A 25,873-nucleotide genomic window follows, 5' to 3' on the forward strand; every position below is an offset into this window, starting at 1 on the left:
CGTCTCCGACCTTCCAAACTTTACAGAAGCTCTCCTGCGAACCTTGCAGAACTAGCACTCCTGAAAGAAAGGATATTGCGGAGACATGGCTTAGCCACAGCCTGGGGGATGTTTCCAGAATGAGATTTTCACTCTGCAGCGGAGTGTGCGCTGATATGAAACTTCCTGGCAGATTAAAACTGTGTGCCCGACCGAGACTCGAACTCGGGACCTTTGCCTTTCGCGGGCAAGTGCTCTACCATCTGAGCTACCGAAGCACGATTCACGCCCGGTCTCACAGCTTTACTTCTACCTGTAAAGTTTGGAAGGTAGGAGACGAGATACTTGCAGAAGTAAAGCTGTGAGACCGGGCGTAAATCGTGCTTCGGTATCTCAGATGGTAGAGCACTTGCCCGCGAAAGGCAAAGGGGCAAAGGTCCCGAGTTTGAGTCTCGGTCGGGCACACAGTTTTAATCTGCCAGGAAGTTTCATATCAGCGCACACTGCGCTGCAGAGTGAAAATCTCATTCTGAAAAGTCAAGAAAGTTGTATAAATCTTACATTACTCGGATTCCATATGTTTACATTCGCTTTTTATGTTGTGTTGTTGTTGTGGTCTTCAGTCCTGAGACTGGTTTGATGCAGCTCTCCATGCTACTCTATCCTGTGCAAGCTTCTTCATCTCCCAGTACCTACTGCAACCTACATCCTTCTGAATCTGCTTAGTGTATTCGTCTCTTGGTCTCCCTCTACGATTTTTACCCTCCACGCTGCCCTCCAATGCTAAATTTGTGATCCCTTGATGCCTCAAAACATGTCCTACCAACCGATCCCTTCTTCTAGTCAAGTTGTGCCACAAACTTCTCTTCTCACCAATCCTATTCAATACCTCCTCATTAGTTACGTGATCTACCCACCTTATCTTCAGCATTCTTCTGTAGCACCACATTTCGAAAGCTTCTATTCTCTTCTTGTCCAAACTAGTTATCGTCCACGTTTCACTTCCATACATGGCTACACTCCATACAAATACTTTCAGAAACGACTTCCTGACACTTAAATCTATACTCGATGTTAACAAATTTCTCTTCTTCAGAAACGATTTCCTTGCCATTGCCAGTCTACATTTTATATCCTCCCTACTTCGACCATCATCAGTTATTTTACTCCCTAAATAGCAAAACTCCTTTACTACTTTAGGTGTCTCATTTCCTAATCTAATTCCCTCAGCATCACCCGATTTAATTTGACTACATTCCATTATCCTTGTTTTGCTTTTGTTGATGTTAATCTTATATCTTCCTTTCAAGACACTGTTCATTCCGTTCAACTGCTCTTCCAAGTCCTTTGCTGTCTCTGACAGAATTACAATGTCATCGGCGAACCTCAAAGTTTTTACTTCTTCTCCATGAATTTTAATACCTACTCCGAATTTTTCTTTTGTTTCCTTTACTGCTTGCTCAATATACAGATTGTATAACATCGGGGAGAGGCTACAACCCTGTCTCACTCCTTTCCCAACCACAGCTTCCCTTTCATGCCCCTCGACTCTTATAACTGCCCTTTGGTTTCTGTACAAATTGTAAATAGCCTTTCGCTCCCTGTATTTTACCCCTGCCACCTTCAGAATTTGAAAGAGAGTATTCCAATCAACATTGTCAAAAGCTTTCTCTAAGTCTCTAAGTCTAAGCTTTTTATACTGAAGCACAACAAATTTTAACGCAGTCTCATTTAATTAACATATTGTGTAGACGCAACTGCGAGAGAATTATGAAACAGTGGTTTATGAAGATTATTAAGTGAGGAAAGCAAAGTCAATAGCTTATGAAAAACATCTATATCCACATCCGGGCGGTCGCAGAGGGTGGGCTTACTGGTGGTTGGGAGCTCCAACGTCAGGCGCGTAATGGGGCCCCTTAGGGAAATGGCAGCAAGAGAGGGGAAGAAAACCAATGTGCACTCCGTGTGCATACCGGGGGGAGTCATTCCAGATGTGGAAAGGGTCCTTCCGGATGCCATGAAGGGTACAGGGTGCAACCATGTGCAGGATCGGAGGAAATCCTCTCTGGCTTCCGGCGGCTATCTGATTTGGTGAATACTGCCAGTCATGCTAGCGTGATGAAAGCAGAGCTCACCATCTGCAGCATCGTCGACAGGACTGACTGCGGACCTTTGGTACAGAGCCGAGTGGAGGGTCTGAATCAGAGGCTGAGACGGTTCTGCGACCATGTGGGCTGCAGATTCCTTGACTTGCGCCATAGGGTGGTGGGGTTTCGGGTTCCGCTGGATAGGTCAGGAGTCCACTACACGCAACAAGCGGCTACACGGGTAGCAGGGGTTGTATGGCGTGGGCTGGGCGGTTTTTTAGGTTAGATGGCCTTGGGCAAGTACAGAAAGGGCAACAGCCTCAACGGGTGCGGTGCAAAGTCAGCACATGCGGGGACCAAGCAGCAATCGGTATTGTAATTGTCAACTGTCGAAGCCGCGTTGGTAAAGTACCGGAACTTCAAGCGCTGATAGAAAGCACCGAAGCTGAAATCGTTATAGGTACAGAAAGCTGGCTGAAGCCAGAGATAAATTCTGCCGAAATTTTTACAAAGGTACAGACGGTGTTTAGAAAGGATAGATTGCATGCAACCGGAGGTGGAGTGTTCGTCGCTGTTAGTAGTAGTTTATCCTGTAGTGAAGTAGAAGTGGATAGTTCCTGTGAATTATTATGGGTGGAGGTTACACTCAACAACCGAGCTAGGTTAATAATTGGCTCCTTTTACCGACCTCCCGACTCAGCAGCATTAGTGGCAGAACAACTGAGAGAAAATTTGGAATACATTTCACATAAATTTTCTCAGCATGTTATAGTGTTAGGTGGAGATTTCAATTTACCAGATATAGACTGGGACACTCAGATGTTTAGGACGGGTGGTAGGGACAGAGCATCGAGTGACATTATACTGAGTGCACTATCCGAAAATTACCTCGAGCAATTAAACAGAGAACCGACTCGTGGAGATAACATCTTGGACCTACTGATAACAAACAGACCTGAACTTTTCGACTCTGTAAGTGCAGAACAGGGAATCAGTGATCATAAGGCCGTTGCAGCATCCCTGAATATGGAAGTTAATAGGAATATAAAAAAAGGGAGGAAGGTTTATCTGTTTAGCAAGAGTAATAGAAGGCAGATTTCAGACTACCTAACAGATCAAAACGAAAATTTCTGTTCCGACACTGACAATGTTGAGTGTTTATGGAAAAAGTTCAAGGCAATCGTAAAAAGCGTTTTAGACAGGTACGTGCCGAATAAAACTGTGAGGGACGGGAAAAACCCACCGTGGTACAACAACAAAGTTAGGAAACTACTGCGAAAGCAAAGAGAACTTCAATCCAAGTTTAAATGCAGCCAAAACCTCTCAGAAAACCAGCCTCGATCGCACAGTCATTTATTAAAAATATGACCGGTTTCGGCCTCTAGCAACAGGTCATCTTCAGAAAATGCACCATCCGCCTGACGACGATGACGCTTGTAACAACTGTGCCGAGTCCAGCCGTAAAATGCAGGCCGAACCAGTCTCATTGTTGGTAAAGAATTGTGCGATAGAGACTGCTTTTTACTACTTTTTCTTAACTGAGAGATCGCTGTTAACACCATTAATGCTAGTAAAAAATTTTCCTGACATTAATTTTTCAGTTCAATGCACAATAATATAATTAGAGACTGTACTGTCCCGAATAACTTAGAAAAAACAGGAAGTAATAGAGGAACAACGACTTTTTTTGTTTTTAGAGAGAAAGGAAGAATAAATATCTTCCAGAGCAAGTTGCTGCTGTATATACGTCATTAGATCGCCAGCGAATCCTTCTCCAGATATTCCTAGTAGCTATTATCATCTCCATATGAAAAACTGGAGACCTTTCTGAAGGAAATCTTGCTAAGTGATTGATTTCAGTTTTTGTTGATCTAACTTTTAAGCAAAAGGCAGTCGGCAGAGCCCACATACTCGCATCTTCCGTGCTTGAAAAGTGTAATTACCGTGCAGTTTGTGTACACGACGATTATGATAAATCTCTCTTCAGAATGAGTTGTGTGATGAACATGAGTTCAAGGGCATGTGAGATTGTACAACTAGGCGTAGGAATGAATCACTTTTTTGTTTTTGAGGAGAGTTCAGTCTCATCATATGTAAGCGAGAATTTTACATAGGATGAGTTTCATTTTCATTTAATTAGAGCTATTGTTCTTTGCCAAAAATTGTTTGTAAAATGTAAGTAGAGCACGATCTCGACAAATAGTGATGTGAAGAATCAAATGTAACTGGAATGAATCGACAGACTAATACTAGGTATAGAAACACAGTTTGATTTCACATTCCATGAATTTTCACCACCCCAGGCATACAAGGAATGATGAACCGTGTGTGAAAACAGCAAATGATAAATTATTAGAACGCTCTATATAAATGACTTAACTGGAGAAAGCATGCATTTAATACTCAAGTAATTGCTATCACTTGAACGTGATTTTCACTGATTTACTATTTACAATAATTCATTTTCTTTATGTTCATTTGCTAACTCGTATAACCAACACAACATCAAACTTTTTAAGATTATGTTTTACAGAAAAACAAAATCTAGAGCAGGAACAAAAAAATAAAGAGACTGCTCGAAAAAAATAGCAACTAAGGTTCGAATGGTCTCTTCTGAAAATTTTGGATGGTCACTTCTGACGCAAATTCTGTTCAATCGAGCAGCTGAGGTATCGCTCAGATTTTATCACCCAGAAATTCTTACAACACCCCTTTTACAGTCAGTTGGTGAAGAAACATGACAAAAATGTTCAAGAAAGCATGCATCAGAAATTAATGCCACTAGTCGTACATCGTAGTCTATTGGACGAGTGGACTTGCTTCACCCATTTGTAAGGTGTCAGTCAAATCCAACACCTTCCACGAAAACCCTGACATGATAAGCAAATCCAGTAGTATGTCACATAGCTCCGAATAAATCCTGACATTAAATTAACCCAAGTAATACGAGTAACGAGTGAGCAAATGGAATACCACAGACTAACACAAGAATGCCTAAATGCATGTTGTAGTGTTGGCAGAAGAGCCAACACCGTGTTGCTAGAGGAGGCCGAAATGCACGCGTTTAATTACACGCAGACTGGCGTGAGGTCTGGAACAGGACAATGTCTTGAGAATTGCAAATAAAGTACGTAGATGATGTAATACTTAACTTCAATCCATAATTGGTGTACATCTCTCTTGACTGTACATGCTTCAAGATTAATATCAATTGAATACGGCGCCTTGCTAGCTCGTAGCAAATGACGTAGCTGAAGGCTATGCTAACTATCGTCTCGGCAAATGAGAGCGTATTTGTCAGTGAACCACTGCTATGAACGTCGGCTGTACAACTGGGGCGAGTGCTAGTGAGTCTCTCTAGACCTGCCGTGTGGCGGCGCTCGGTCTGCGATCACTGACAGTGGCGACACGCGGGTCCGACGTATACTAATGGACCGCGGCCGATTTAAAGGCTACCACCTAGCATACCTTCCCACCGTGAGACAGACGCAGTTCCGAGGGGAGAAACGAGAACAGAAGCCGAGAGCAGAACCGTGTTAAGCTGGAAGGCCCTACGATAAGGGACGGACGGACACCCACGTCGCCAGCTAACCGCTAGGACCACACCACCCGCAAGTTTTAGCGTGAGACTTTTTCGCGTCTCTGGTACGTCAAGACAACCCCCCAGCCAATGTTAAAAGCTAGAGCCCTCCAGAAGAACAGTATAGATCTTACGATAACACTAAAGGACCACACCAGCTGCAAGTTTTATTGTGAGACTTTTTCGCGTCACTGTTACGTTGAAAACTTTAAAAACATTGCTCCACCACGAAAAGTATAACGTTTCTCATTGGATAATCAGAATTGTTGTAGGCGGTACTTAAGGTTAACATTGAGACCCTGATTGGTCAGATGAAAACACAGCCAGATAGTTTTTTTTTTTTTTAACCAACTTCGGTAAATTGTAGTAAGGAGAAGTTAGGACGGAGTTGCTTTGGAGACGGCGAGGTGAGCGGAGCTGTGCTGCCCGCCGCCCCATGATGAACACCGACAAGGTAATGAACGTACGCGATGCCGCATTTTTGAGCGCATAAGGCTTCACTCAGAACTGCAGAAGTCTCATCTGTTACATCCCCTTTTTGCGTAATACTAGTGTCGATCGTCAATTAAAGCTCGTGGTGTTCACATTTGCCACTTGAAGTAAAAATCTGAAACGCGACGATTTTTCTGTTATATAGTTATTGAGAAGCCACATCAGCCACTGTAATTTACGAGAAGTTAGGTAAGTAATTAAAGATAATTGAGGGTCACTGTAGACCATTTTGATAGTTTTCTCTTTTGTGAAACTTAATTGAAACCTAGATTATAGATGTGATATGGCATAGGTCATCCTTCGATCCATTGTAGAACTTGGAAACCCATTCAGGGAATATTCGTTCACATTTTTGTTGAACGCAGTTGGTTTTTACCATCCTGTAATAAAACATTTCCTTTTATCAATAGTGCAATTTATAAACAATGTTTTGTGAGTAGAATAAAATTTCCAATGGTAAACTTAACTGCTTTTTCGACGTTATTTTACCAGCTAACTAAAAATAGGAAAGCCTTGAACCCCTTCCACTAAATTTAGTTAGTATTAAGATTCTTTTACAGGGAATGCAGTGGAGCTGACGCTGAAATCATTAAGTATTTGGTTATATCATCGCTAGTCTCACTGAACTCTTCTGAATTCTAAATGTCATGTGTGGTCTGGCGTCTCCTTACCAGCAACAGGTCCCAGGTTCAAACTAGTCAATTCCCTAAAAAACACGCTCAGAGCGTCGTTGTGCGAAAGTGGTAGGGAGACACGATATAGAACAAACAGACACCACGCAGAATGTTTAGACATTGTAACAGTGATTGAACTTTGTGTCTGTGGACTAAGTTACTTGAAGAAATAAGCAATTTGCTACTTTTTTCTAGCTTTATTTATGTCGAAATGAGCTCCGGGCATTCAACCGACTTGAGCTAGCATAGTACATTCATATCTTCGTCAGAATAACATTTTTATCGACTGCATTTCGAAGACTACAACTATCCCTTGCAGTGGCTGGTTGCACTGTTTGACACTGAAGAGCCAAAGAAACTGATACACCTGCCTCATATCGTTTTGGGCCCCCGCGGGCATGCAGAAGTTCCTCAACACGACGTGGCATGGACTCGACTAATGTCTGAAGTAGTGCTGGAGGGATCTGACACCATGAAGATTGCACGGCTGCCCATAAATTCGTAAGAATACGAGGAGCTGGAGATCTCTTCTAAATAGCACGCTGCAAGGCACCCCAGATATGCTCAATAATGTTCATCTCTGGGTAGTTTGGTGGCCAGCGGAAGTGTTTAAACTCAGAAGAGTGTTCCTGGAGCTACTCTGTATCAGTTCTGGAAGTGTAGGGTGTCGCATGTCCTGCTGGGATTGCCCAAGTCCGTCGGAATGTACAATAGACATGAAGGGATGCAGGTGATCAGGCGGGATGCTCACTTACGTGTCACTTGTCAGAGTCGCAGCGATGTCGGAGATTTGATGTTTTACCGGTCTCCTGATATTCACGGTACACTCGTGAAACGGTCGTAAGGGAAAATCCACACGTCATCGCTACCTCAGAGATGCTGTGTCCCATCGCTCGTGCGCTGTCTGTAACACCACGTTCAAATTCACTTATATCTTGATAACCTGCCATTGTAGCAGCAGTAACCGATCTAACAACTGCGCCGGACATTTGTTGTCTTCTATAGACTGTACTCCGCCTGTTTACATATCTCTGTATTTGAATACGCATGACTATACCAGTTTTTTTAGCGCTCGGTGTAGTAAATAAATTTAAGGTGTCCCGTTACTGATAAAGGGAGACAGTTACAAGAGTTAGTGACAGAGGTCACGAACGCGAAAGTGAAAGCTGCGGTGCGCCTGCCGCGGCGTAAATATTTGTACTGGAGAGGCGAGGCCCCGGCGGAGCTTACGGGCGCACAGCTCCGCTTTAACTTTGAGCGGGGCTTCGCTTGCGCGGCGCCGCGAATGCGTAATGACCGGCAGAACGGCGCGTTCAAGGGGGTCAGGGAACGGACGACGGCCGCAGGGCACACTCATAATCGTTGCGTTGTCGGCCCAATTTCACTGTCATGTATTGGCGCAGTGGGAGACGGTTTACTGTTCTGCCATCGAAACGCTGTAGTATGAGTATATCCTGCACACATCCGTTCGCGAGTTGTCTTTTTAACCTTCCTGCTACCACTACTGTCAATATAAGCCCGTAAGTACAATGGAAACCTACATCTCCCTTGATTTCAAAACTATCATTTTCGAAAGACATTACAGTTTTCCGTCTTAATCAATAGTAGCCAATGAGGTTACGTTCATTTTTACATTTACAAGACATTAAAATTTATTCATGTCTTTTTCTGTGACACCCAAACCTCCAGATGACAGATCGGTACCAAACGTTGTGGACTGACAGAATATCAACCAAAACTGCTATATAGCTTGTGCTATGTGTTGTCGTCCAAGAGGAGGTGCCTGACACTGATAAGTAACACCTGACCTACGGAGTACAGGAATACAGCGCCTGTGAGCGTCTGTCGCATAGAGCTCTCGTGGGGAAGTTAATGTAAGCGTTAGTTTGTCGTGCCAAGGGTGCCGGCTTCGAGACCCGTTCAGGTCAGTTTTTGTATTGTAGTAGGTGCGGAACCGTTATACAGGGTGTTACAAAAAGGTACGGCCAAACTTTCAGGAAACATTCCTCACACACAAAGAAAGAAAATATGTCATGTGGACATGTGTCCGAAAACGCTTACTTTCCATGTTAGAGCTCATTTTATTACTTCTCTTCATATCACATTAATCATGGAATGGAAACACACAGCAACAGAACGTACCAGCGTGACTTCAAACACTTTGTTACAGGAAATGTTCAAAATGTCCTCCGTTAGCGAGGATACATGCATCCACCCTCCGTCGCATGGAATCCCTGATGCGCTGATGCAGCACTGGAGAATGGCGTATTGTATCACAGCCGTTCACAATACGAGCACGAAGAGTCTCTACATTTGGTACCGGGGTTGCGTAGACAAGAGCTTTCAAATGCCCATATAAATGAAAGTCAAGAGGGTTGAGGTCAGGAGAGCGTGGAGGCGACGGAATTGGTCCGCCTCTACCAATCCATCGGTCACCGAATCTATTGTTGAGAAGCGTACGAACACTTGGACTGAAATGTGCGGGAGCTCCATCGTGCATGAACCACATGTTGTGTTCAACTTGTAAAGGCACATGTTCTAGCAGCACAGGTAGAGTATCCCGCATGAAATCATGATAACGTACTCCATTGAGCGTAGGTAAAAGAAACTAAAATGAGCTCTAACATGGAAATTAAGCGTTTCCGGATACATGTCCACATAACATCTTTTCTTTATTTGTGTGTGAGGAATGTTTCCTGAAAGTTTGGCCGTACCTTTTTGTAACACCCTGTATAGGATATGTTCCTGACATGTAAATGGACTGTTCGGAGTGTACACCTGCGTTGTACGGGCTTTCTGGCTCATTTCTATTTACTTCGAAATGAACGGTTTTCTCTGCAACTTCCTTTCGACTAGCAGACTTATTGGCTATTCTCAGTTCGAACCATCATCGGGTCGCCCCTATTACATGTTTTCTGTAGTAAGCAGAACCGTCTCTGAAAATTGAGATCCTTTGTTCTTAAGGACCCGAAGATGTCTGCTATACTAGAGCACCAACTAAAGTAAGGTTTTGGAAGTTTAATTTCTGTAGCCTTAACGTGTTTTAGACAAAATTTAGCTACTTTTCCAGGATGTGTATTTCGGGTTCGCTGAATTCGTTCAAAGTGACCTTAGTTCAATCTTTATTTCCCGAATGGATTTTAGCAAACACGAAGTTTGTTTTTCATATTATGTTAGTCTAAAAAGTATATATCTCAAAGAAGAAGCTTTTCTTTCGTACTAAGCTCCCTTCGCACTACGTTGCACTCCACCGGAATGTGGTTTTTAATATACACAGAGCCATATTTTTTTTCTTATTTCAGTCATTGTTTGTCCTAAATTTAGGAAGCCTATATACTGCTAAGTGGCCTCAGGTTCTTAGTACACCACGTTTGCACACACCTGTCAATCATTAAGTTGGCAATTGGACATTTGTGTTGAGTTCCTATGTGACCAAACTGCTGAGGTCATCGGCCCCTAGGCTTACACACTACTTAATGTAACTTAAGCTAAATTACGCTAAGGACAACACACATACCCATGCCCGAGGGAGGAATCTAACCACCGACGGGGGTAGCCGTGCGAACGAACCATGCAAGGTGCCCAAGACCGCGCGGCTACAACGCGCGGCAATCAGTAAGTGTCTTTCGTCTTTCAAAATATTTATTGAGTGAGGAAACAGCTGGGCATATTTACAAATATGTCGTAATACCCTTTTCCCGGATAGTGCATTGAGGGCTTCCCGGATACTGTATTGAGGGTTACTAAAACTTTTCACAAAATTTGCATTAGGAGACACGTACTGATTTATTTGAAACTGGCTCATAAATGCACGAAAACTTATTCCCCGATGGACTTTCGTTCTGTTTCGTGAATGATATTCGCTGGTGCCGAAAATTAAAGCAAAAAACGGAACTTTTTGCAAGTTTGCGTTTATTTTACCACAAAACAGTATAAAAAGGTGATAGTAAAGTTGAAACAATGTAAAAGATATAGAACATAGTCAACTGCCGCTTGCGTAACGGTAGACAAATATGTTCTTTTTCTTTCCAACGTAACGGATTTGCACATACATTGTGACAACTGGTTAATGTCCTCAGTATGGGATGTGACCAACTCTGGCATCAACACAGGCCTGGCAACGACGGGACGTGCTGTGAATGATGTCATCAACCTAATGTTAAGGCAATTACGCCTATTATTCCTGCAGAGCTCCTCACAAGAGTGGTTAATGGACGCTGACGTGACGCGGCCCGTCTCTCTAGTGCATCCCAGACATATTCTATGGGATTCAAAAAGGGAAAGTGAGCAGACGACGCTATGCATGCAGTATCTTCCGTTTCCTCCCCCCAAAAAATCAGCCACCCGTGCTCTATGAGGTCGAACATTGTCATCCATACGGAGTGCGGGCCTACAGCACCTCGCAACAACCGCGCATGAGATTCCAAGATCTCCTCGCCATACCTGCTACCAGTCAAATCTTGTTGATTCAGCCGTACGGTTTCATGAAGAGTTATTCGAGTGGTCAACATAATCCCTGCCCACACCATTAGGGATCCTTCTCAATACCAGTCGCTTTCCACAATGTTTGGGTCCCGAAATCAAGTCCTCCAGGTGCGAATCCTTCGAGAATCACTCTCCAGACTAAATCGGGACTCAGCTGCGAAAATAACATTGGCCCACCGTTCGACTGTCCAGGTGGCATGCTGACGGCTCCACACTAGACGTTCCCTTCAATGAAGACACGCCGGAGGTTAACACAAAACAGGTCTCCGACAGTAAAGGCACTCTGCTGAAGCCGTCTGTACACCGTTTGCCTCGATACAGTACATCCAGGGGATGATACGAGGTCAGATGCCAGTTGCAGTGCAGTACTAAGGCGGTACCGTCGTGCCCTTGCAGCCAAATAACGGTCCACTCTTTCTGATGTCGGCCCTGTCCTGGTCTCCGAGATACAGTTTCGGTCTCTATAAACTGTCGCCTCAGCCGAGGAACAACACAACCATTCACACTAAGCCATTGGGTCACATCAGTTTGAGCCTTCTTCAGAAGATATACCTGAATCTATAATTTGTCTACGAGGGCATGGTCTCGAAATAAAACTAAAACAACCTGAATAGGCGTAGTCACATTTTAAAAATGCGGTACATAAGTACTAAGTCAACACCAAGACTTAACTCAAGCTCTGGCGTGCGCCTCGTCTCCATGGACACCGTGCGGTGGACCTCGGGAGCTCACGTGAAACTAAGTAGGACTAGACAACGCACTGCAAATCAACATGGCGGGGAACATTGCGTATGTCTAACTGAGACCATGACTGTCAAAGATAAAAGACCAACGCAGTTATATCGTAAAGAAAATAACTTATAGAAATGTTGAAAATCTTAAACATAAAGCCTCTGCACCAGGTTATGACTAAAATGTAACAAACTGTGCATGGATTTATATAAGTTCGAACACACTACCCTCACTTACACTATTAGAAAGTTAACAATAATGTAAAATGCTTACCGATTAATCTGCGATTCCAGCATCATATAGTAATCCTTCTTCCTCATAGCCTTCGTTTTGCGCTTGCAGCAGTGTTTTCCGAGCTTTCCGACCTTCTTTCGATTCTTCCGGCTCACGCGCTGGCTATCCATTGGTTCGGCATAACTGAAGGTTTGCGTGCCTACTACAATTCCTGCCTCGTTCGTGACCATCAGAAGGGATGAATTTCCTTCACTGAATAAGCCCGCTGCTAAATACGATGCTAATTCAATCACTTTTAGTCCGGAGTGCAAGTGTTTAGGAACTAATCGCCAAATAGTGGAATTAAAACTTTCATTCGCGTTTTGTGTGTGGCCACCTAAACATCTCTCTAGTAATTCATCCCTTGATAAATCTTCGAGCCTGTATCCGATGTGCACTATGCTCATAAAATCTCAACGAATGCGAATTTCGCTTTGAAATTTTGTCAGCGTATTCTTGAATAGTTAAGCTAACGATTTATGCAACAAAAAAATCGGGGTTCTTGAATCTCCTAATGTAATTCCCCCCCCCCCCTTATGGGGCGACGTTGATGAAAAACACACACTATTTCAGAAATGCACCAAATCCACAGTTTTCGAGATATGACAATGAAATTTTGTACCACGCTTTACATGAAAGTAACACATTTGCATATAAAATCATTTGATTATATATATTCAACTTTATATATATATATATAAATATATAAAGTTGAATATATATATATATATATATATATATATATATATATATATATTCAACTTTTTTTTAATGAAATTTGAAGTTTTATTTTCAAAAAATAATGTATGTTCCTTTTTCTCAGAAAGTATTCAAGAGATTTCTACAAAAATTTCTCTGTTTCATCTCTTTGTATGTTGTAAACTTCTCTCATGAGGTTTTTGGAATAGGTGAAATAGGAGAAATTTCATATTTTTTAAATTATAATTCCACAAGTAAAATTTTAAATTCATGCAAAATTCAACCACTTTGTCCCATATCTCAACTTGCCATCAGAATTTCAAAATTTGCTCTTGATATAACGTTTATTAGGTTTACAGAAATATGTGTACAAACTTTCATAATTCTAGCATTCATAGAATCTGAGGAAAAGGTACATAAACTTTAAAAAACAAACTTTTCAAGAAACGCAATTTAAAGTTCAACCTAACTTTTTTCCTTATGTCACTTTTTCAGAAGGCACCACATTTGTACTATGGGCCGTCTTTCACTTCAAGGCTTCTCTTCTGCTGCAGAGACGCGCTGTAAATCTATTTTTCTGGGGATGTCTTGAGTGAAATTTCCTATCTTGAAGCGCATTCTTTCTAAAACCTTCATCCTCCCGACGTTCCTATCATTAAATACAGTAACTGAATCACAAGTTGCAATTCTGGCAATTGTAGCAGATGCAAATGAGCAACACACAGAATCGTTGTTCACTGAGCTGATATTGAAGTGCTGCTTCAAAATGTGGGCGTGACAGGGAGGCCGCGTCAGACTTTTAATTAATTTTCAGGCACTTCAGATGCGATTTCAACATTGAAACTTTGGGAACTTATTGTCCATGAGTTGTACTAACAAATAAAAAGTAAATCGAAAAATGACGTTTCTGGTCAATTTGATCAACGTCCCCCCTTAACGGCAGCCTTGGACGCCCACTTACAAGTCCTGACCGCTGGACCTCCTGTACGTCGTCATCGTAAGAATAAACAAGCTTCTTCCCTCTCCCTGACCATGTACAGTATTTAATGTAAAATATAAATGACGTCCAGAAAGTGTGTAATTTTATCTTTAAGGTGAAGCAGCGAGTGTTCAGAGCGTTTCTTGTAGCGGTACGCCTGTTCCACACAGCCGTTACGGCCCGCGGGGTTAGCTCTCGCAGCCTCCTGACGCTGCCCTCCTGACGCGGAGGATTGTCGCTTCCGCAATTACCGCCGCGGTTGTGTATTTCCGACGAGCCATTAAACGCTACAGGCGACAGAGATGAAGCGATCTGGTAGGCTTCCGGAGCACTTGTAGAGACGCTGCCGGCAATTTGTCAGCGCGGCAGATAAGTGAGGGGGGGGCAGGGGGGGGGGGGAGCCGTGGAAGGCGCCGACATATCGAGCGCGACGACCAGAGGCTGCCGTGCGGCCGCAGGCAACAGGCTGCGCTTCCGGCAGGCCGTGGTTTCTCCGTACCAGGGGAGCGTCATCCTAGCGATAGGCAATCCGTCGTTCCAAGAACGGCACGTGTATCGGTGTTTGAAAATACTGCTGCTCCCAGTAACAATGACCGGACTCCAACCAAACAAAGAGTATGTGTACGAAGGGGTGTTCGTAACATTTTAATTATCATCTGGAAACTATGTATTTGATTGTGTGAACCACCAAATTACAATTCTATGGTATAAATGGAACGGCATATGAGTGGCTTAAGACATATCTACACAACAAGAAGCAAGAAGTTTCTTTATATGTTTTAAGTAATTTAAGGAAGTTTGACACTTCATCTAACTGAGGTAAAATTACATAAGGTGTTCCACAGGGTTCGATCATGGGTCCCTTTCTGTTCTTGATACATGTAAATGACCTCCCTTCTTATCTGGAACAAGAAGCTAAACTGACACTGTTTGCTGATGATACAAGTATCATTATTAGTCCAGTAAAAGAAACCCTAATAGAAAATGATACAAATAATGTCTTTGGAAAAGTTATTAATCGGTTTTCTGCGAATGAGCTTGCTCTGAAATTTGAAGAAAAAAAAAAAAAGAAAGTACATCCAGTTTCCTGCTGCTTCTTTCAATAAACATCTAGGGTTGTGCCTCTGCAGTTAATAACCGTAATTGTAAATCGAAGCTTGCTCCACCCAAGCCGCGCGATGTGGCCGCGCGGTTAAAGGCGCAATGTCACCGACTGCGCGACTCCTCCCGCCGGAGGTTCGAGTCCTCCCTCGGCCATCGGTGTGCGCGTTGATCTTAACATAGGTTAGTTTAAGTAGTGTGTAAGTCTAGGAACCGATGACCTCTGCAGTTTGGTCCCTTAAGAACTCACACACACACTCCACCCAAGGTTAACTACCTTCGAAAGTCAACCATGGAAAGGTCTTTTAGGAAAAAATTTCCACCGCCCTGTCCAAGAATGCAGGAGTAGGCTACATCGGATTCGGTGGGTAGCCACCTAGAAGGCGTCAATGAGTCGGAGCATTGGTGATCACCCATTCTTATGCCAGTTCATAAGAACAGGCTCAAACAAGATCAGATCAACTGCATTGCACCTCATAATATTAATTCTCTAATTAAAGCAGGAGAACTAAGGAATTTGATGGATGAATTAGATAAACAGAAAATTTTAGTAGCCGGACTCCAGGAAATCAGAAATACTACAGAGAACCATTCGAATCACAAGGCTACTGAATTTACAATGGGAAATCTGCAAAAAGGGTTATGAAAGAATGTCCCCAATGTGGAACTGGGTTTATAGCCAATCTAAAAATAATAATAGATTCGATTATCGATTTTCAAGCCATCTCTCCTAGTATTGCAACTTTGAGTTTAAAAGCATCCAACGAAATTTATATCATCATTAATGCCCATGCCCCTACTAATGAGAAGAATTTTCTAAGAAAGACTAGGAAAGAAGTGGAAAAGTTTTGGGATCTCCTTGACCAAACAATAAACCAAGTAAATATTAACAATGTTAAGATACTGTTGTGGGTCTTCAATGCTCAACTCGGAAGAGAAAAGTAATTCTGGGATATCATTGGGAAATGGGCTCCACATAAACAAACAAATAAGAATGGTCAAAGACTTGTTGAACTCTGTATGGAAAACAAACTGATCTCAAAGACCACATGATGCAAAAGAGGCCAAACAAACGTAAAACGTGGAAACATCCTGATTGGGGAAAAGGAGAATAGCAGCTGGATCATTTATTTATGGGCAAATTCTTCCACAGAGAAATCTACAACGTTGAAGTACTAAGAGGGGTAGATACAGGTTTAGATTATTACATTGTCAAAATGAAAATTAAGTTCACAACACTAAAAAAGAAACCAAAGTGCAATTAACAAAAGAGGAACATCGATCCCCACAAATTAATTAGAAATCATAAATATAGCGAAGTCACACAAAACATAAAACTGACAGATAATTTATAAGAACTGGTTCAAATTTTCAGGGAACAAACAGAAAATTTAGCCCCATTGAACCCGCGTAAAATACATGTCTGGTGAAACGCAGAATGTGACGAAATTCATGAAGAAAGACATCATGCACGGTTAGAATTTCAAACAAACAAAATAGAAGAAAATGCAACCAACCTCAAAAATATCAGAAAAAAGTTCACACAAATTATCAGGCAAACCAAGAGATAACCACATAAAGATCTAAACGACTCAATAGAAGAAAATTACCACAAAACCAATAAAGAGACTTTTACAAAATGTTGGGAAGGCAATTAAATCATTTGCCCCTCCCACGTTAATGCTGAAAAGGGAAGATGGAAAAATGGCACATAATGGTAAGGAAAATGCTGAAATCAGGACAAAAGCATTTAGTAAACTTTTGAATTGTGAAGAACCCCAGGAACTTTTAGCAATTAATACACACACACCCATCAAGACTCCATCTGATCTCATAAATCCTCAAACAATCCAAGAGGTGGAAACGGCACTCAGAGAGATGAAAGATTATAAGGCATGTGGAGAAGACCAAGATTTTGCAGCAATTTGGAAATATGCCAGTGATACAGTTTGAACATCCTTACAAATAGCCCTAACAAAAATCTGAATACCAAAAAAGTTTCCCGAACATTGGACCACAGCCATAATCTACCCACTCCACAAAAAAGGAGATAAAGCAACCCAGATAATTACAGAGGTATCTCTCTCTTAGACTGCACTTACAAAATTTTCTCCATAATCCTATAAAAGAGGATCAAAAAGCAACTAGAGAAAGAATTAGGTGAATACCAAGGAGGCTTCAGACCTTGGAGAAACTGTGCAGAACAGATCATCACTTTAAAATTAGCCATAGCATATTACAAGAAACGAAATAAACCTCTTGTAATAACCTTCATGGACTTTAAAAAAAGCATATGACTGTGTCCATAGACCTTCAATGTTAAAAATCTTAAGAAATTAATCAAATTGATAGAACTCAACCAATACTGTGTCAAAATTCAAGTTCAGGGGAGAACTCTCTGAACCATTTATCATAAAAACAGGTTTAAGACAAGGAGACTGCTTGGCACCTGTGCTGTTCAATTGTGCTTTACAATACATAATGAGGGAATGGTACAAGACTAACCCAAAGAACATCCAAATTGGAAGATCCAAAGACAACATAAGTTTAAATTGTCTTGGATTTGCTGATGACCTTGCTCTCTTGTCCAACAGTATTCAGGAAACCAAACAACAAGTTATCTCACTACAGGAAATAGCACAGAAAAATTGAGCTTGGAATAACCTTTGAAAACACAGTCATCATGTTAACTGACCCACCACTCTTAAACAAAATTACCATCGGAAACTAAGAAATCAAAATTGTAGGTAAATTTAAATACCTGGGAGAAACCATAACATATAACCTCAATGAAAAGCCAACATGGCATAACAGAATAAACAAACTTACTAGAGCACAATACATCACCAAGATCAAGTACAACAAAAAGAGCCTGTCAAGAGTGACAAAATTAAAACACTACAAAACAGCCACTCAACCAGAAATAACATACGCAAATGAAACCATCTTCAAAACAACTAACACTGCACAAATAGACAAAATACTCATATTAGAGAGACGAATCATCAGAACGTGCATCAACAAATCGTTCCAGAAAGATGGACACTGGAGAGTAGCTACAAATGAAACAGTCTACAAGCGAATAGAACCGGTAATAAGTATAATCAGGAAGAAACGCATTTCATTTTTCGGACGTCTAATCAGAACACCAGAGAACAGGATCATCAGGAGAATAATAGAAAAATTGTGGAATAGTAAGTGCAACATTAATTTGATTACAGAAATCAAGGAAGATATGGATGACCTACAGAGTACATTGGAAGACCTAAGAAACAAAACTGACAAAATCAGGAAACCCACAGACAAACAAACCAACTGCGAACGAGAATCAACAAACACACAACAGGAAGGGTGATTTCCGATGCAGAAAGGAGGATGAGATCTGAGAGAATGAAGAAATACTGGGCTGACAGGAAACTGAAAAATTCTTTGTATAAAGTTGGCTAGAGTGGTCCAATGAAGACCATAAAATGTAAATAAATAATATAACCTCTCCACACGAAATTTTGTTAAATAAAAATGGAAATGGAGCCAAGCGTAACCTCCCCACAAAAATTAAGGAATGAAAATTGACCATAAACCAACAACAATATTAATTAAATAATGAACCATGAACGAAATGTAACCTCCCAAAAGAAATAATAATATCTGGTAAATTTTATAAGGACAGCAGCGCTGACCTTCGGCCCTGTATTCTGAATAACAAAAGCAAAAATTCTTACCTCAATAAAAACTGCAACTATTTCTGCTCTTATTTATCGACACAGCTTCGTGCAATGCTGGCGTATATTTTTTTTTTTTATTCTTGGAAGCAATGATAATGCATTGGAAAAATTCTTTAAATTGAAATGAATGCTTTTTCTTCAAAAGAGTTACTTTATATGATAAAAATTATTATTGCGGCATTTTTTTCTGAACAAAAATTAATTACAATTAACATACATTACTAAATATGCGCAAGGCTGCTTCTTTACCTTCTACAACCATACTCATCCTCCAGAGTCCTGACCAGAGTCGCGACCAGAGCATACAGCCGACGCATGCCGACTCCCGCAGACTACTACCGTCCTCTCGCTACAGTATCCGACTGACTACCACTGTATCCGACTGACTACTACTGCAGACTGACTTCTACTGCAGACTTCCTTCTACTGTCGACTCGCGCAGACCAGCGCAGACTCGCGACAAGCAACAACTAACAATAAACTACTCTCTTGTCAGAAATTCTGTCATGCCTCGCCCATCGCCGGCGAAACATACACCTTACAATAAATATAACATATAAACAGAAGTTAGTAGCCAGGGTAGAGCATACTAAGTTTTTAGGGGTTCATACAGATGAGAATCTTAATTGAAAAATTCATATTTTAGATCTCCTAAAGCGAATAAGTTCAGAAACTTTTGCAATCAAAATAATTCTCGATTCTGAGGATACAGAAATTAATAAGCTAACATACTTCACATACTTTCACTCTCTAATGTCATGCGGAATAATATTTTGGGGTAACTCAGCATTTAGGCAAAAAGTATTCACTGCTCAAAAGAAATTGGTTAGAATAATGTGTGGAGCTCAAAGTCGCACATCTTGCAGGCATCTGTTTAAAAGGTTACGAATTCTTACAACAACCTCACAGCACATTTACTCAGTGATGAAATTTGTTCTCAACAAAATGAACCAGTTTAAAAACAACAATGACATTCATGATTATAATACCAAATGAAAGAAAGACTTACACTATACTTAACCTGTCTTTGGCACTGAAAGGGGTAAAATATGCTGCTGCAAAAGTTTTCGATAAATTACCAGATGAAATAAAATGTCTGACAGACAGCAGTAATAGTTTCAAAAATAAACTGAAATCATATCTGCTTAACAACTCCCCCCCCCCCCCTCCCCTGGTAGATGAGTCGTCAGCGCGACAGTATGTCGATCCTAAGGGCCCGGGTTCGATTCCCGGCTGGGTTGGAGATTATCTCCGCTCAGGGATTGGGTGTCGTGATCAGCTAATCAGCATCATTTCATCCCCATCGACGTGCAAGTCGCCGAAGTGGCGTCAAATCGAAAGACTTGCACCCGGCGAACGGTCTACCCGACGGGAGGCCCTAGTCACACGACATTTATGTTTAACAACTCCTCCAATACCATAGATGAATTCTTGATTAGGAGTAAATAAATCTATAGGTATAATATTTGCATTTTGTGCCATTTAAGGAATGGGGGTGGGAAATAAAAGTTTAACGTTTTAAAAAAAAGCTTGATTCATGCCTGCATTTCTTATGCACTTGACACATTTCACATCACAGCAGTTAGCGTGCGATTGATCAATGGAACACGTAACTAGCAAACTAACTAACTTACTGGTCATCTGTCTCGTTTCTGTGACTAATCTGAAGCATGCCAGTAATATTAATCAGATGAAATTATTTGGTTCCAGAGATCATTGCAAGCCACAAACATCTATGATGCACACATGCACAAAAAGTGGGACAACGAACTGAATAAAGGAAATGCAGTTTCCTGTCAGAGGACTTTGAAGGACAAGACAATGATACACTCCCTACCCTCCATTTACTTTCCCGCAAAACCAGTAAGCAGTAGCGGATCCATTCTTAAAACTTTCCAATCACACCTCGTAGAGTAATAAAATTTCAGTAATACATTTGTCTGGGTTATATTTAAGTCATTTACATCGCACATTCACAGGATGTGTAAGCACAAGAAAAGCGATTGCAAATCTGAAATGCTGATACATTAATAACCGGTGTAAACGGCAGAATATTGAATGCAAGCATGCGAACGCGCATGCATAGTTTCGCAGGTGCCGGGTGTCAGTTTGTGGAATGTAATTCCATGCCTGATGCACTTGGTCAGTCAGTAAAGGGACGTTTAACGCTGCTTGTCGATGATGTGGCATTTGTCGTGAGACAGATCTGGTGATTTAGCAGGCCAAGGCGACATGTTGACACCCTGTAGACCACTGATTCCCAACATGGGAGTAACTACACTCTAAGGGGTGAGATGAAATTTTCTGAGGAGTAAAAACCAAAAAGATTGGACTGTGTTTCAGACATTAATCTAATTATTTCTAAAAGATCATTACTATTATCACAGTTTTAGTAAGACTCTAAATTGATTTATATATATTATCAGTTAATTAATTTTTTCTCCATTAACAGTATGAGTCCATGACACTAAATGGAGGGACTTACAGTTTCCTCACATAGTACACACACAACACACATAGTTTGTGCTCTGTTCCATACGCAGATTAGGGTAAAAGTGAGGCATAGGTGTAAGAAACACTAAATATCTCTTGAAAATCTCTTCTCCAAGGTGTAGATAATTCCTATAATAGATCAGAAATTACTTCGCTACCCACTTAGACACAGATAATTAACTAATTGACAGCACGACACAGCAGTAGCTGCACAAGGGCTAACGTCGTGCTGTATACGGTATTATTATTATTAATAATACTGCTATTATTATTAGAGTTGTGAAACACAAAGTGTTAACACTCTTCCAGTTTCTTCCAGTTCGGAACTGATAAGTCCAAGAATACAGTGATTTACAGTCAGTAAGCATTTTTCACACATCTGATTGATTTCAAACGGGGATGCTTGGTTCAGGTGAAGTAAGTCACTAAGGAGAAGAGTAGTCCAGGTAAAGCGTATTCTGAACAAGTGTTTACTCTCACTTCGGGTATTTCGTTTTCTTATCTTAGAAGAAGTTGTAGGTAGAACTAGCGATGCTAAACAAAACGCTCACCATAAGTAAATACCATTCATCTTTCATCATTTTGAAAATGATTTCCTTAAGAAAATTATTTTTCATTCTGAAGTTCATTAAGGCATTAAATTTGGTGATTGTGAATGGTGGGTGGAGCGTCGGTGGTGGTGGGGGATGGTAGTAACTAATATCTAATGGCGTTCAGGGTCAATGGTCTAAGAAAGGTTGGGAAGCACTGCTGCAGAGCATGATGGGTTACAATAGCGGTATGTGGGCGGGCGTTAACCTGTTGGAAAACAACATCCTGGAATGCTGTTTGTGAAGGGCAGCACAACAGGTCGAATCACCAGAGTGACGCACGAACTTGCAATCAGGGTGCATGTGGTAACCGCGAGAGTATTCCCGGTGCCTACACTGGACTCGCACTCGGGAGGACAACGGTTCAACCCCCTGTCCGGCCATCCTGATTTAGGTTTTCCGTGATTTCCCTAAATCGCTCCAGGCAAATGCCGGGACGGTTCTCTCGAAAGGGCACGGCCGGCTTCCTTTCCTAATCTGATGAGACCGATGACCTCGCTGTCTGGTCTCCTCCCCCAAAACAACCCAACCCAACCCTGGTTCAAATGGTTCAAATGGCTCTGAGCACTATGGGACTCAACTGCTGTGGTCATAAGTCCCCTAGAACTTAGAACTACTTAAACCTAACTAACCTAAGGACAGCACACAACACCCAGCCATCACGAGGCAGAGAAAATCCCTGACCCCGCCGGGAATCGAACCCGGGAACCCGGGCGTGGGAAGCGAGAACGCTACCGCACGACCACGAGATGCGGGCCAACCCAACCCTGGTGCCATACGAAATCGCACCCCATGCCGTAACTCCAGTTGTAGGTCCATTGTGTCTAGCATGCAGACAGGTAGGTTGCAGGCCCTTAACTAACCCTCTTCTAACCATCAAATGGCCATTACTGGCACTGAGGCAGAACCAATTTTCTTCAGTAAACATAACAGACCTCAACCCTGCCCTCCAACGAGCTCTCACTTGACAACACTGACGTCGCATATGGCGGTGGTTTGCGGTAAGTGGAATGCACGTTACAGATGTCTTACTAGGAGCTGTGGCGCCATCTGTTGCTATAACTGCTGCTGCAGATGCAGTTACGATACGTCAGAGCCATACGGAAAAAACATGATGGTCGTCCATCTCGGTAGCGCCGCGTGGCCGTCCAGAGACCGGTCTTCTTGCGACTGTACATTTTCCTGACCACCGCTGCCAGCAGTCGTGTACAGTGGCTGAGTTCCCGCCAAGCCTTTCTCCAGTATCACTGAAGGAACATACAGCTTCTCATAGCCCTACTACAAGACCTTGTTCTAACTCAATGCGATGTAGGTTGTAGCGTCATTGTCACCTTAAAGGCATTCTTTACTAACGTCTAGTCACCATGTCCAGTCTCAAAGGTAACAAAGGCTCACTATCGTTACAGCGTGTATTTAAAGCAAATCTGATCTGCATAACGATAATGTCGCTACTAGCGCCAGTCTTATGCGCCGAAATTTAAACAGACATCTTTCAGGTGTAGAAACACGCCTACTAATTTTCGTTCACGTCGCTCAACCCTGTTGTCGCATCCTTTTTCTCTCAGTATATATACACTACAGGCCATTAAAATTGCTACACCAAGAAGAAATGCAGACGATAAACGGGTATTCATTGGACAAATATATTATACTAGAACTGGCATGTGATTACATTTTCACGCAATTTGGGTACATAGATCCTGAGAAATTAGTACCCAGAACAACCACCCAGAACAACCGTAATAACGGCCTTGATACGCCTGGCCATTGAGTCAAACAGAGTTTGGATGGCGTGTACAGGTACAGCTGCCCATGCAGCTTCAACACGATACCACAGTTCATCAAGAGTAGTGATTGGCGTATTGTGACGAGCCAGTTGCTCGGCCACCACTGACCAGACGTTTTCAGTTGATGAGAGATCTGGAGAATGTGCTGGCCAGGGCAGCAGTCGAACATTTTCTCTATCCAAAAAGGCCCGTACAGCACCAGCAACATGTGGTCGTGCATTATCCAGCTGAAATGTAGGGTTTCGCAGGGATCGAATGAAGGGTAGAGCCACGGGTCGTAACACATCTGAAATGTAAAGTCCACTGTTCAAAGTGCCATCAATGCGAACAAGAGGTGACCGAGGCGTGTAACCAATGGCACCCCATATCATCACGCCGGGTGATACGCCAGTATGGCGATGACGAATACACGCTTCCAATGTGCGTTCACCGCGATGTCGCCAAACACGGATGCGACCATCATGGTGCTGTAAACACAACCTGGATTCATCTGAAAAAATGACGTTTTGCCATTCGTGCACCCAGGTTCGTCGTTGAGTACACCATCGCAGGCGCTCCTGTCTGTGACGCAGCGTCAAGGGTAACCGCAGCCATGGTCTCCGAGCTGATAGTCCATGATGCTGCAAACGTCGTCGAACTGTTCGTGCAGATGGTTGTTGTCTTGCAAACGTCCCCATCTGTTGACTCAGGGATCGAGACGTGGCTGCACGATCCGTTACAGCTATGCGGATAAGATGCCTGTCATCTCGACTGCTAGTGATACGAGGCCGTTGGGGTCCAGCACGGCCTGCCGTATTACCCTCCTAAACCCACCAATTCCATATTTTGCCAACAGTCATTGGATCTGGACCAACGCGAGCAGCAATGTCGCGATACGATAAACCCTAATCGCGATAGGCTACAATCGGACCTTTATCAAAGTCGGAAACGAGATGGTACGCATTTCTCCTCCTTACACGAGGCATCACAACAACGTTTCACCAGACAACACCGGTCAACTGTCGTTTGTGTATGAGAAATCGGTTGGAAACTTTCCTCATGTCAGCACGTCGTAGGTGTCTCCACCGGTGCCAACCTTGTGTGAATGCTCTGAAAAGCTAATCGTTTGCATATCAGAGCATCTTCTTCGTGTCGGTTAAATTTCGCGTCTGTAGCACGTCATCTTCGTTGTTTAGCACTTTTAATGGCCATTAGTGTAGTTCCAGAGACCTTCTCAAGCAACTGGGTTTCAGGCAGGATCCAGCGTTTCGTTCGACTACAGCTGCAGAGCCTCTGTAATGCTGTTCGAGTTTAGGGGGAACACCAAATGGGCTGAAGTATGAATGGAAATTGAACTGGCTAGGGAGACGAGCTACGGCACTCTGTGCAGTTCTGCAAAGCCAGTGTGCGAGGATGGCGTACTGGCCAGCGTATCTGCCCAGTGAGGAGGAGACCTGGGTTCGAATCCCAGCCTAGGCACAAATTTTCATTCGTCGTTTCTGTCTGCCTACATACACCAGTATCATTTATTTTGTCCTGGCCGTGTTAAGAGCGTTGCACAGAAAACGCGCCGTTAGTGGAGCTGATACTTTATTGCTTCTGTGCCACCCCGATGTTTTGCTCAGGTTTACTCCCTTAGGGAAGCTGGCTTCACAATGCCTTTAGAGCCTCTCTAGCCCTATGCCGTGAGGCGCACTCTCTGTCGTTCCACTGTCAGGGTCTGTCTAGCTTGACTGGCCCTGCCGGTAGCTATGCTGCTTACATGAAAGGTTAAGGAATGTAGAACAGAATGGAAAGAATATGTTCAAACAGTGGAAGATAAACTGCTACAGTACATCCTGAAATGAAGAAGAAATATTAGCAGACTCAAAAGAAGATAAGAAGTCGCAACGGAGCAGCTGTACTAGTAGGGAGAAATAGGGTAAGAAGAAATATCAAAGTTGTGTAATTACTTTTTGTTTAATTGCAGTCCTGGCACACAGTGAAATCCTCGAAACCATAGTAACATAGTACACAGCTAGACGAAGCGTACAAAATGACGCACTCCATTGGCGATGTGGAGAATCGTGCAGTAATATTTTTCTACATTTGAAGGAGAACAAACCTGCAACATTCTTCGCAGGGTTGGTGGAAGAGTACGGACACAGTGCATCATCACATTACACAGTCGTTAGGATGCGCAGATGGTTCCAGTGTGGCGAAACAAATATGGAATGGC

The sequence above is a fragment of the Schistocerca nitens genome, chromosome 2, assembly GCF_023898315.1.
Source record: "Schistocerca nitens isolate TAMUIC-IGC-003100 chromosome 2, iqSchNite1.1, whole genome shotgun sequence".
NCBI classification, from domain to species: Eukaryota; Metazoa; Arthropoda; class Insecta; order Orthoptera; family Acrididae; genus Schistocerca; species Schistocerca nitens.